General features: G+C 38.7%; 1 protein-coding gene across 4 annotated transcripts in view; it reads right to left on the reverse strand.

Moving 5' to 3' along the window:
• DPYD (dihydropyrimidine dehydrogenase) overlaps nt 1-13,186 on the reverse strand; it is an 831,034-nt gene that overhangs the window by 94,747 nt on the left and 723,101 nt on the right. The gene's annotated exons all lie outside the window — the stretch shown is intronic.

Below are 13,186 nucleotides of genomic sequence, written 5' to 3' on the forward strand. Positions count from 1 at the left end.
CGGCTCAGACAGTTAACCAGTGACTCTTGGTTTTAGCTCAGGTCCTGATCTCAGGGTCCTGGGATCCAGCCCCCATGCAGAGCCAGCTTGGGGACGTTCCATCTGCCCCTCCTCCACCCCCACTGTGTGGGCTCTTGCACTCACATAAATAAATAAATCTTAAAAAGAAAAAGAAATAATAACAATATTTTCCACATTTGGTAAGGCACATGCATTTATAATACTCAATAGATCCTGAGAAGCTTAAGCTGAATAAAAACTATAGATGTGGGGCACCTGGGTGGCTCAGTGGGTTAAGCCTCTGCCTTCGGCCCAGGTCATGATCTCAAGGTCCTGGATGGAGTCCTGCATCTGGCTCTGTGCTCAGTAGGGAGTCTGCTTCCCCGGCTCTCTCTGCCTGCTCCTCTGCCTACTTGTGATCTCTCCCTCTCTGTCAAAAAAAAAAAAAAAACCACACACACACACACACAAAACTATAGATGAATTTCAAAGGTTTATAACATCTTAATATTATGCAGAGGGCAAGAAGGTAAAAAGATTTGGGACTCTAAATTTGTAATACGTTTAGAGAAAACTGTATCAAGGAGGATATGGAAAAAGGGGAAATATTAAAAAAAGGAACTTGAGATGCATTCTGTTCCTTTTAAATCTACTGCTAGAATGTTAAATAGAAGTAAAGACGGAACTTATCCAGGAGGTAATTAAGCAAAAATAATATTATTCAGTTGCTCTGCCACTTATTTAACTAAGATTTCCTTTCATTTTCTTCCTCTCCCCTCCCTTTCTTCTAGCCTTTTATCCTGGAGACAGGCCAAGGATACTATTTCTAACTGATACCATTAGTTGGAGAAGAAGTGACATTTTATTACTTTGGTCAAGAGTTATTGTGATAACCAATATTTTAATATTTATAATGTTGCATATTTAACCCATTTCTCCACAATTACTATACGGTAGGGCTCTGGACTTTCCAAGATGATTTAGTAGAATTTCTATTTAAAAGATATGAAATTAAAACAGAAAATTATTTTACAAAAATGGGCAAAAAAGAAAAAATAACAACAAAGACAGTTATTCTCCTTTATCCATTCAGAATACCAGAATAGGGTGACTGGGAAGTCACACTGGAAATGCGAGATAGAAGGTTCTCTTTAAGCTACTCATAATAGAATGTTAGTCATACATCCTCAACTGAACTAACACTCTGTATCTTCTCTATAATATTGGTAAGAGAGTTAAAAATGATGCCTCTTTATTATACCACCTGACACATGTGTGATTGGAGAGTCTGGCAGAACTATGAAGGCCAAGTAGCGGGGTGTATGATTCTGAGAGATAAGCTAACTCCTTAACTAGAATAGAAAGATTGTGTGAGATTTACCCCCTCTTGTAAGGCCCCCTCTAGTTCCCAAGGATTAAACTCAATTATAATTTCATTGGTACTTGAATTTTCCCTTATTGTCACCTACAGAGTATCTGACTTTCAGAAAGAACACGTCAGCCTTACACATAGAATCAATAAGAGCTGGAAAGCTACCACCCAAATTGTTTAATGTATCCACAAGAGACCACAGTATTACTGGGATTCGGTAATGTGATATCTGAATAAAAGCCTTACTTTAATTACTGCTTTCATTTTTTTTTTCAAAGCCCAGTTCATAACAAATTTTGAAAACAGAAATTTGGACTTGGTCACTGTTTGTTTTCCAGTTAATTCTTCAAATAGCTTCAGGATAGCTTTAGTTAATTTGGCAAAATGCCCTCAGAAGTAAATTAGCATGTTTAACAACTTGGCCAGTCTCCCCCTCACCCCCACCCCAAGCAAAGCCTGCTTAATTTCAAGCAGACATTTTAACATATAGTTGGTCTAAATTCCGTCCTGTGTTCATCTCTTGAATTGGCTGCTTTGGAGGCAGGCAGACTTCCTTCTGTACCTCATGCAATTTAGAAACAACAGCAGATTAGTGATTAAATTGGCTGAACAACTTCTGGCTCATATCAATTAATTTCTCCAAGGATTTTTCCTTAAATAAAGCATCTTTTCTACACAGCTGCAGGGAACATCTCAAACAGCCAGACTATATAATACAGCACTATCTTTGAATTCTTTCATTTTTAATGTTAGAGGCTCAGTCACAGAAAACAGCCTGGAAACTCTGTGGGGGCAGCCCACCGTTATTCTACCACACTGACATAAGCCTACGAAATACGAGTACTCCGATAAATTAAGACTCTTTATAAAGAAGAACTCTCACCATCCGAAAGCACCTGCAATCATGAAGGATTTGAGGGTATTCCTAAGCCAGCCAATAGCCAGCAATGTATTTGGAAGCTATAGAGGTGTCCTCCTCCATTTTTCATTCGACATGACGTCTACACCATGTGAAAAATGATTTTCCAAATGGAAGGACAACAGCCAAACAGATGCATCATATACTGAGTCTGGTGAACAAGAGCAGAAGAAGGTGGGATGACCCCAAACAAGCCGGGAAGGGACAAGCTGACAATACTCACTTCCTTCTGATCCATAGAGTTCACGTCTTAAGAAAGAGCGGCAGATTACAAAGGTAAAACTGACATCTCATGCAAATGGGAAAAAGTTCCCTTTCCTTTGAGGGTTTCCTTAAGATAATTGGTGGTTTACTTGTACGCTCGGCTCTTGGCAGCTGACCAACCCAGGAACCTGCTCCTTCCAAACTTCCCTCTTCTCTCAGTTCATAGGGAGCAGAAACTACCTGCCAGAATTTACAGTTTGAGTTGAGAACTCTCCAGACATAAGAAAGAAAATCCAGAGATTTGCCGTCTGGACCAAAACTCGTGTTTTAAAAAGTTTAAAAACTCAGAATTTAATGCAGGTACAGGAATATTATTTAGCATTGTATTATTTGAATGTTTTGGAAAGTTTCCTTATATTTTATTTTTATTACCACAATGTTTTCAATCACTTTGTAGGGTATATTTGTGTGAAATTAGGAAATGGAAAGATTTCTGATAGCAAAAGTTTGAATTTATAAAAATATAGAATTATGCTTCAGATGAGGCTGTTTATGAACAGATTTATACATTAAGGCTTTCTACTGGAAAATCTTTTATTTTTTTAATTTCACAATATGTCCAATGGAAAGTCTATTTTTATCAAAAGTTTTAGAACAGATTAAAAGTTAAAATCATTTGGTCACAGGAAGAGCACAATATATACTTCTGTGGAATATCAACTTGATATTTATATACTCCCTGGGTTTATTTAGTGTCCTAGTATTAGATTTAAAAAATTAGGGGGAGGAGTCAAGATGAAATTAAAGCGCCATTTCCTGTAAGTCACCATGTTTTGACACTGTACAATTCTTGGACATAATTACTTCAAGCCTCTAGAGTAAGATCAGCAAGCAACTAATGAAAGATTTCTGGTAGCAGATAGAATGAGACAATGACTATATAACAGAGATCAAATTATATCCACAGTGAATATGGTGCTTTCTCTATTCTGTAAAGTCTACAGTTAATTTGGATGAATTATGTGAAGGGTTCTTTTGACTCAGTGAATAGTCTGATTTATAGATTATTAGGAAAGAAACCCATTTTCAGGTACATCCACTGGAAGGAATTGCTACCAAATGCTCATTTAAAATAGCACATTCATTGTTGGTTTTATATGAATTTTGATAGCATACTCGAAAGCTGTTAATTATCTTAAGTAGGTTAAACAGTTTCTTGAAATATGTTTCTACTAACGATTTGTTTAGCAAAGCAAGCCTTTTCATATTATAATATAAAGGTATATTACAGTTTCTAATGACTAAACATGCTGCATTTTATTTTTTTAAGATTTTATGTATTTATTTGACAGAGAGAGAGAGAACACATGTGTACAAGCAGGCAGAGCAGCAGGCATAGGGAGAGGGAGAAGCAGACTTCCCATGGAGCAGAGAGCCTGACATGGGGCTGACTGAGCCATCCAGGCACCCCAACATCCCGCATTTTAACTTAGCTAAACCTAAAGTGTTCAAGTTTATAGCTTTTCATATTACTAGTCTCTGGAAAAATTCTAGGCCTTTTTTTTTTCAGAGGGGCTTCGCTCTCATTGACTATTCATAAATATATTACTTTAATTAATTATCATATCCTGATGGAGTAATGTTTTCAAGTTTGGGTGACAGATTTCTACAGTGGATATCACATATCCACAGATTCTAATTGTAAATCTGAGGGACTGAGAACATGAACTCTTTTTCTAAGTGTGGTATGTCCCAAACAGCGAGTTGAGCTTTTCATAGGGAAATGAGAATATTATGAGGCCTAATACCTATCTAGCTCTGTGACTGCCTTCCTCACAGCATCCAACAGGCTAGTGCAGTCATCTGTCAGACATCCTCTGGAAATCAAGGTACACTGTATCAGCCACAGCTCCTTGTGCTTTTCAGAAGGATGTGGAACGGTCTGGGGTTCGGGTTCTGATTTACTCTTTGGGTCCAAATTCCAGCTCAATGATGTGCTAGCCTTGCTCCGTTTTTCTCATCTGAAGAGTAGGTATATCCGTAAGACTTAATATCACAGGTTGCTCTAAGGGTTCAATGAGGAAACTTAAGCCCAGCACATGGTATTTAGTAAAAGCCAAGAGAAAGTTAGCAATTGTTATCTATTGCCTAGAAATGCATCAAAAGGAAATTGGGTTCACTTGGCATGAATTGTTTAGATGGGGTTTTCTTTCCCCTCTCCACCTGCCCATGTGCATTGTTTTAGACAGATCCTACTGCCAAAGGAACAGGGTTTCCTTTACCTTTTTTATAATTATATGTTTTAAAAACAATGAGTTTAATATTTTCTAGGTCTCCTACCTAGATTCCCCTACCACATTCAACTTCAACATTCAGAAATTTTCAGAAGTCACACTTTTTCCCTTCATTTTCAAGATTTTGGCATTTCTCCTGTGTGTGATGGTTTCTCAAGGATGACCAGTAGCTGGGTTTTGACATTTGTCTGGGGCTGGAGACTTGAATCTGAAGTGGCTAAGTATTATCTGACTAAATTGATGCACAGAGAGCTAGGGCTTCAGTTCTGATGTAGTGATTTGTGTTCTTCTCTTTCCAGATTGAGATTATTCATTTTAGTGGGGGAAAAAAATGGAAAGAAAATAGGAGTTGAACAGTTCTGCCAACTTTGTTGTCACCAGTAAACATTTTAAAATTCAAAATTAACTCTTCTAAGGAATGGTCTAATCTCACCACAATTTTCATTTGGTAGCTCTAAAGAGTCAATATTTGCTGATGGGAACAGTATCATCCATAATTTACTGTTCTTTCCAACTCAAAATGTGTACATATTGGCATCTGTACTACAATTCTGTCTCAGATGAAGCATCCACTTCTTTTGAAGGCAAAACATTTGGGGGAAATACCATTAATATAAAGATGTGCTTACAGATGCCTGTGGTAATGATCAGATATATGCTTTTTTTTTTTTTAATGAATTGGGTTAAATCTTGAAGCACTGCCACTTTCCTCTTGTAATACACTCTTCTCACCTTATAGCAAGTAATCATCACTCAGAGATTATACTGTTTTAACCTACATTCTGTATCTATTTGGTATCACAAATGAAAACTTCAAAATTACATTCTGATGTTGACTGGGGGTATAACCCTTTGCACAACTGTGCTCTGGCTTGGACTGTCGTTTGACTTTATATACTCACTACACCAACATCTCCTCTAAGTCAACCTTGGAGCTCTCCACTCCACACCCAACTGCTGCCACTTCCTCACCTCACCCCACCACAGCTCTGGCATGTTGTACCTTATGACACTCAATAAAAACTAAACAGTGGAAAAAATTTAAATAACTGTTCTGGGAATTTTTCTTTGGCCCAAGAGTGTGAAGCTAGGTATGCTCTAGAAACTTCCAGAGGGGAACATAGAGGAGTACATACAGGAAATATACAAGCATTTTAAGTCAGGGGAGAGTACCCATATCCAGAGCTAGAATACTTTCAGATACCACTTACAGGTTTGCTTTTAGTTCTTTACAGACCTGCATACACCACGATGTTTATATTACAAGTACTGTATGAATGGAAGCTTTGCCTGGATAGCAACAAAAAGCTCTAACATCCTTGGCAGGTGTACCTAGGCATTTGCTTGCCATTAAGTATAAACCACCGCCTGGTATCCTGGGCAGTAAAGGCCACTAGACGCCTCCAGGAGGCTACTTAACATAGAAGAATCTAAAGTCCATTTGAATACCTAGCTTCTGCCTACATGGCTGATTTTATATGAAACTGAGGTGACATAAGAGAAGAACAAGGCATCAAAACTTTGGCTGGGCATACAGCCAGACATCTAAACATATCTAGATAGACCCTGCAGCTGCTAAAGGAGAGGCCCAATGCGGGGGAGGACGAAGCAGTCGGGGGGAGCACAACGCAGACCTTGGGATCCAGGCTTCTCCTCATGCTCTTCTCCATTACTCTCTGGCTCTCTTTATCTCACTTTCAAAGACATAAATTAGCAGACCAGAAGGGCTAGGCTCATTAAGGTAACTGGTGGGGGAAATTTATGCATATAAATAAATACATGAATTCATAACCCAAACTGGATTTGTTGTATAGGAGCTAAAACTCAAGTAAACCAGAATAAAGGGATGGAACAGAAGGAAGAAGAGACGAGCCCATGACCTTCGCCAAGAAACAGAGTACGAGGAGTGTGTGGGGAGGATCAGCCCAGCTAGCAGGATGGCAATGCATCTAATGCTCTTGATGTCAGTGGCTAAGGGCCTGAGGAAAGGGGGTGACATGCCTGCAAAAACACTGATTCATCCTGAGTCCCCCGAATGCAAGTGAGCAAGCAGGTTTCGTGTAATTCCGAGTACAATCGACTGCCACAGGTCACTGCAAGAGAGGTGGAAAGTTCAACATTCTTGCCCAAAGATTAATAGAATCTTAATCTGCTATCTGTCAACCAAGAATCAAATCTAAAGCCTCAGAACCAATGATCCTCTGCACAGGATAATAAGTGGAGGCAGTGAAGTGTAGGAGGCAAGCGTGCAGGTTTTGTGAACACGTAGACCTGGGATAGAATGTTGTCTCTGCTCCTACCAGCAAGGGAACTTGAACAACTTTCCTAACCTTCCCAAGTTTGTCTTCTCTCAACAGGAAAAAGAGAATAGTGATTCAAACCTGATATGAATTGTTGCAAGGATTCAAGTAGGTGACATAAAAAGCCCTCGAAAGAGTATAACATCACAGCCCTTTGAATGTACCTTGTTTTTATTATCATATCTTAGTGATCAATTCTACATTTCTTCGGGCACCTAACCTTGAAGTCAAGAACTGAATCTGACAGCTCTGTCTGTTTCACAAGAGGGACACTTGCATCACTGAATGGTAGAAGCAAAACATCCTGGCTCTGCATTCGATGGGTGCACCCATGGCCCCCTGCAATCCACGAACAATCCCAATGCCAAGACATGGGAAGATGAGATCCTGTGAGCTATAGTTCACTGGAAAAAAGGAATTCTTGAAATGGCAATATATACACAAGTTTTTAAATTAAAGAATCATTTTTACAACCATGGCACAGAGTTAAAGAATGAGGGGAAAGTAGATTTGTGCCCCATAGAATCTGAAGCACCCTCATTGTCACGATCCCACATGGACGGTGTTGTTACTTTCCTTGGTAGCCCTTAGAGTCTAGCAGGGGCATGAGAAGGGGATACATGTTTTATAAACCTCAGAGGACCTTTATTAATGAGTAAAAAGTGTTTCTTAGTCTGGTTAACAGTTTTTTGTTTTTTTTTTTTTACATTCTCCAAGTAAAAAAATATTTGAAACTTATTGTATTAAGTTCTGATGAACCTAGAAATGCTAAGAAGAAGAGGGAAAGAAATGATTTGATACAGAGTTATAGATCTGACTTCTGTGTGAGGAAAGTCATATATATTTGTTCTTTTTGCACTGGTTCTGATAACCTGCCATAAAACTTTTGTTAATGCTAAGAGGAAAGACATAGCTAACGCTATAAATTCACTTAGATATCTCTGCCTTACATATTTTGGTAGCAAATTAAATTTATCACTTCATTATCCCTTCCTGGCAGTTGGAAGTTGTAGACTTTAATGGAAGGTGCCAGGGTTGTTAATAGAATCTTCCCGTCACAGATGAAGGAAATGTAAAGGCAAAACTCACAAAGATTTGATGGGATTTATGCTAAAAGACAACAGCTCCCAAAAGCACAAACTAAGAACGAAACCTGTGCCCTATCAGGGAATGGGATTAATTACTTAACAGATTTTATAACTCTTTTACCACCGTAAATAAAAATGTAGCAATTTTTACAAGTGATCACTTGGTCACAGCCATTTGCTTATAGATTGGAATTAATGAGGACATTTACATAAAACTTATACTGTTTCATCCCTCAAGACACAGTTCATTTGTCCCTTTATACTTGCTCCTGATGCCCCAGGTTGAGAAGAACACTTGTTCCTTTTAGCTTCCATAAATCTGATATCATAATAGCAGTTATGTTGAGATGAACAGTAGTTAAGTAGTTAAGGGCACAGTTTTTGCAATAAACAGAATGGGGTTTGTATCCTGTTTCCACTGCAATAATGAAACCTCTTTAAGCCTGTTTCTACCTTTGTAAAATGGGGAAATACACACATACAAACACACACGCAGGCACCCACGTAAATGTATGTATACATGTATAAGCATACATAATTGTGTAAAGCATGATTTTTTAGTAACACGATTTTTTGCAGTTGACTGTCCCTCAGTGATAAAGGGTTTATCTTTATTCATCACTCAATCTCAATTATCTATCAAAATGCCTGGCATGTAACATATACTCAATGTTTGTTGAATGTCTAGATTATATATTTAAAGTACTAAAATCCAAACTCAAAGTTTTACGCTAGGCAGAGATATGTAAAATAAATTCAATTAGTACCAAAAATCAAATCTCTCACAAAAATTATGTGAGTTCAAAAAAGATATGTGATATTTGTTTCCAGCCATAATTTTGTAGGAGATGCATCTTAGGTAATAGAAAGTAAAAAGCAGAAACTTGAAGGAAAAAAAAATACCAGAATCAAAATATAGTTTTGGAGTTTTTACAACTTTGCAATAGTAGTGCCTCAGAAAATGAACAAAATGTACCTGAGTGAATGGAAACTCAGCCTAAAGAGTTTGTCTTTATTTCCATAGTTGTAATGTTATTACCAAATAATAAGAGAGCTATTGCAAGAGAAGATGTCAGTGCATATGTTAAAGCATTAGAAATGTATGTGACTTAAGGCTTCCAGACAAATGCCCCACTGGGTTTGTTTGCATGAGGGTAGGTAGACCAGTAGGGTGAAAACACCTAGACCTACAATGCAACACCCTATCAGCAATCAACTTAGGCTTCTGTTCTGGGAGCTGTGGCCTCAGGCAAGGCTAGCTTTTGTTAACAGAGGCTTCAGGCACTGGCTGATCCTACAAAGCAAAGCAAGCTGAAGGCCTACCAAAGGACCTAATCAAATTTTCCATCTTTAAGAAGCAGCTTCTCATTTGCATTGTGATGCCACCTCCCTTACCTTTGTCATTTCTCAAGAAGCCAGATGTTCCCCTTCTTGATTTCTAAGTCCCAGCCAGTCTCCCTGATGCGCAAGTCCTAAACTACTTCAATTCCACATCCAGCTGCCCGCAAGTTGGCAGAGGAAAATACATTTGTTTATGCCCCCAGCCATCCATTTTCTTTAAGCTGGTTTCCAGCCAAGATTTTTATCAAGGTACCAGTTATTCTCTTCCAGTGGTTAAATTCATAAGATTTTTAGTTCCCAAAGGCTACCTGATTAAAAGTAATTTGGACATAAAAAAATGTCTTTAGTATTTCCTATATGACATGTCTCACTTTGTCCCTAAAAGTATGCTGAATGCTTGTCCTCTAATTTCTGTCAGAGTTTGATGTATGCTTTAAAAAATAAAATTAATTTAATTGATATATTTATACATACACACACAGTACAGCTACACAGACTGCAAGCACACAGTTGGAGGAATTTGGACAAATAGATCTATCCATGAAACTGTCACCCCAACCAAGGTATAGGACATATCTACCACTCTGGAAAGTTCCCTTGTATTTTATCCCGGTTAAGCTCTACTTAGCACTGTTGTAATTTCTTTTCTTTTTTAAATTTTTTAAATTAAATTTAATTTTTGTGTGTGTGTTCCAGAATTCATTGTTTATGTACAACACCCAGTGCTCCATGCAATATGTGCTCTCCATAATATCCACCACCAGGCTCACCCAACCCCCCACCCCTCTCCCTCCAAAACCCTCAGTTTGTTTCTCAGAGTCCACAGTCTCTCACGGTTCACCCGCCGTTCCAAACTCCCCCAAATTACTTCTCTCCATCTCCCAATGCCCTCTGTATTATTCCTTATGCTCCACAAGTAAGTGAGACCATATGATAACTGACTTTCTCTGCTTGACTTATTTCACTCAGCATAATCTATCTCCTCCAGTCCCATCCATGTTGATACAAAAGTTGGGTTTTCGTCCTTTCTGATGAAGGCATAATACTCCGTAGTATATATGGACCATATCTTCTTTATCCATTCGTCCGGTTGAAGGGAATCTTGGTTCTTTCTACAGTTTGGTGACTGTGGCCATTGCTGCTATGAACATTGAGATACAGACGGCCCTTCTTATCACTACATCAGTATATTTGGGGTAAATACCCAGTAGTGCAATTGCAGGGTCATAGCTCTAGCTCTACTTTTAATTTCTTAAGGAATCTCCACACTGTTTTCCAAAGTGGCTGCACCAATTTGCATTCCCACCAACAGTGTAAGAGTGTTCCCCTTTCTCCACATCCTCTCCAACACTTGTTTACTGTCTTATTGATTTGGGCCATTCTAACTAGTATAAGGTGGTATCTCAATGTGGTTTTGATTTGAGTCTCTCTGATAGCTAATGATGATGAATATTTTTTCATGTGTCTGTTAGCCATTTGTATGTCTTCTTTGAGAAGAGTCTGTTTATGTCTTCTGCCTATTTTCTGACATGATTATCTGGTTTGTGTGTGTTGAGCTTTAGGAGTTCTTCATAGATCTTGGATATCAGCCCTTTGTTTGTAGTGTCACTTGCGGATATCTTTTCCCATTCCGAGGGTTGCCTCTTTGCTTTGTTGACTGTTTCCTTTGTTGCGCAGAAGTTTTCGATCTTGGTGAAGTCCCAAAAGTTCATTTTTGCTTTTGTTTCCTTTGCCTTTGGGGACATGTCTTGAAAGAAGTTGCTGTGGCTGATGTCGAAGAGGTTATTGCCTATGTTCTCCTCTATGATTCTGATAGATTCCTGCCTCATGTTGAGGTCTTTTATCCATTTCAAGTTTATCTTTGTTTATGGTGTAAGAGAATGGTTGAGTTTCTTTCTTCTGTACATAGCTGTCCAATTTTCCCAGCACCATTATTGAAGAGACTGTCTTTTTTCCACTGTATATTTTTTCCTGCTTTGTTGAAGATTATTTGACCACAGAGTTGAGGGTCCATATCTGGGCTCTCCACTCTGTTAGATATGGACCACTGTTGTAATTTCTAATGATATAATTTTTTTCTTCCTACCCTTAAACTTCACATAAATGGTATGAGTTGGTAAGTATTCTTTTGTGTCTGGCTTCCTTCCCTTAACATACTGTTTTTAAAATTCATCTATTTCAGATGTTATGGAAATGTGTTCTTGTTTCTCTTGGATAAATACCTGAGAATGGAACTGTTGGGCTTTTTTATAAGAAAATGTTGAGTTTTGCCAAGTCATGGTAGCATTTTATATTCCCACTGGCAAAGTACAAGAGTTCTAGTTGCTCCGTATTCTTGCCAACATTTGATATTGTCAATCCTTTTAAATTTTGGCCATTATACAGGTTGTGGGGTGGTATCTCATGGTGCTGTCTTACTGCACTTTCTAATGTCACTTAACCATTTTCTCTGTTTTTTCTTAATGGGTTTATTGGTTCTTACCTTGTGCTACCCTTCACTTAGGACAGTATCGTCCCTAATCATAGGCCAGACTATCCAAACTATGGTGAAATGCAAGGCCGCTTGTGTGATGAATATAAGCTGGTGACAACAAAAGATGCATCTGTCAGAATACTTCCTTGACCTACTCCTGCTAAGCTTCCTTTAGGTTGCCCAGGAGGAAGAGAATGAACCACTGTTAACACAGTGGTAAACACAGGTTTATCAGGATATTGGTGAATTAAACAGAGGTTTGCTCAATTTGGGTGCCAAGGGGATAAAGGAGGAATAAAGGCAAGAAAGTGGGGCTATGGAATGTCTGTCCTTAGACTCTAATTTGTTTCCCTTATTCCACTGCCCCCCTTTCTAGGTTTTGACTCCTCCCTAACCAGTTAATACATTCCTGTTAGCACAAGAATATTATCCTTGAAGCTCATTAGGATCAAGAGCGTCTCTTATTAATTGATTCAAAGTGAAAAAAAAAAGCCACCAGATTTCATATAATTTAGTCTAAATAAAACTTTAAAACAGTGCAAATCAATTGAACTGTCCTTTCATGTTGCATCCTTCAATTGCTGAATATTCTATATGGCATTTCACAGAAATATGATTTGATTTGAGAACATCTGCAGCAGTCTGGAACACATTTTCCCCTGTACTTGACTTTTAGCTCATTATAGCTCTCAGATGTTCTCTCAGCAATCCTGTGACATATTGGAGTGTTGCTGAACAAACATCAGTGAAGCCGATGTCTTGAGTAGTGTCAATCTCAGTTGAAAATGTTTCAGCTTTCTTAGCATCAACACTAGAAGAATTTAATTAACCCACTGAAATTTTCAAAATGATAGTTAATGCATGTAAGAAATAAGAAATCAGAAAAGTGGGGGAGAGTGGATAAGCGCTTAACCTCCCACAAGCTGATGCCTGCCACCTTCAGCCTGCATTGAGGCAGCTCACGAGAAGCCTGGTTGCTCCGTGCAGCCTCCCACGTTTTGCCATGAAACCTCTGGATTGCTCTATCGCCCCTACGGAGATGGAGAAGGTGGAGGTGGCAACTGCTGCTGTCATACTCCCCTGGTCCCCAGACAAGGTCAGCTTCCAGCCTCTAATCAGCTCCCATCCAGCTGCTCTCATGTTTTTAGTAGGTGGGGCTGGGAGACCAAGGTCAGAAAAGCGCTGTTGGCAGTGA

Source organism: Mustela nivalis (genome assembly GCF_964662115.1).
Source record: "Mustela nivalis genome assembly, chromosome: 10".
Lineage (NCBI taxonomy): Eukaryota > Metazoa > Chordata > Mammalia > Carnivora > Mustelidae > Mustela > Mustela nivalis.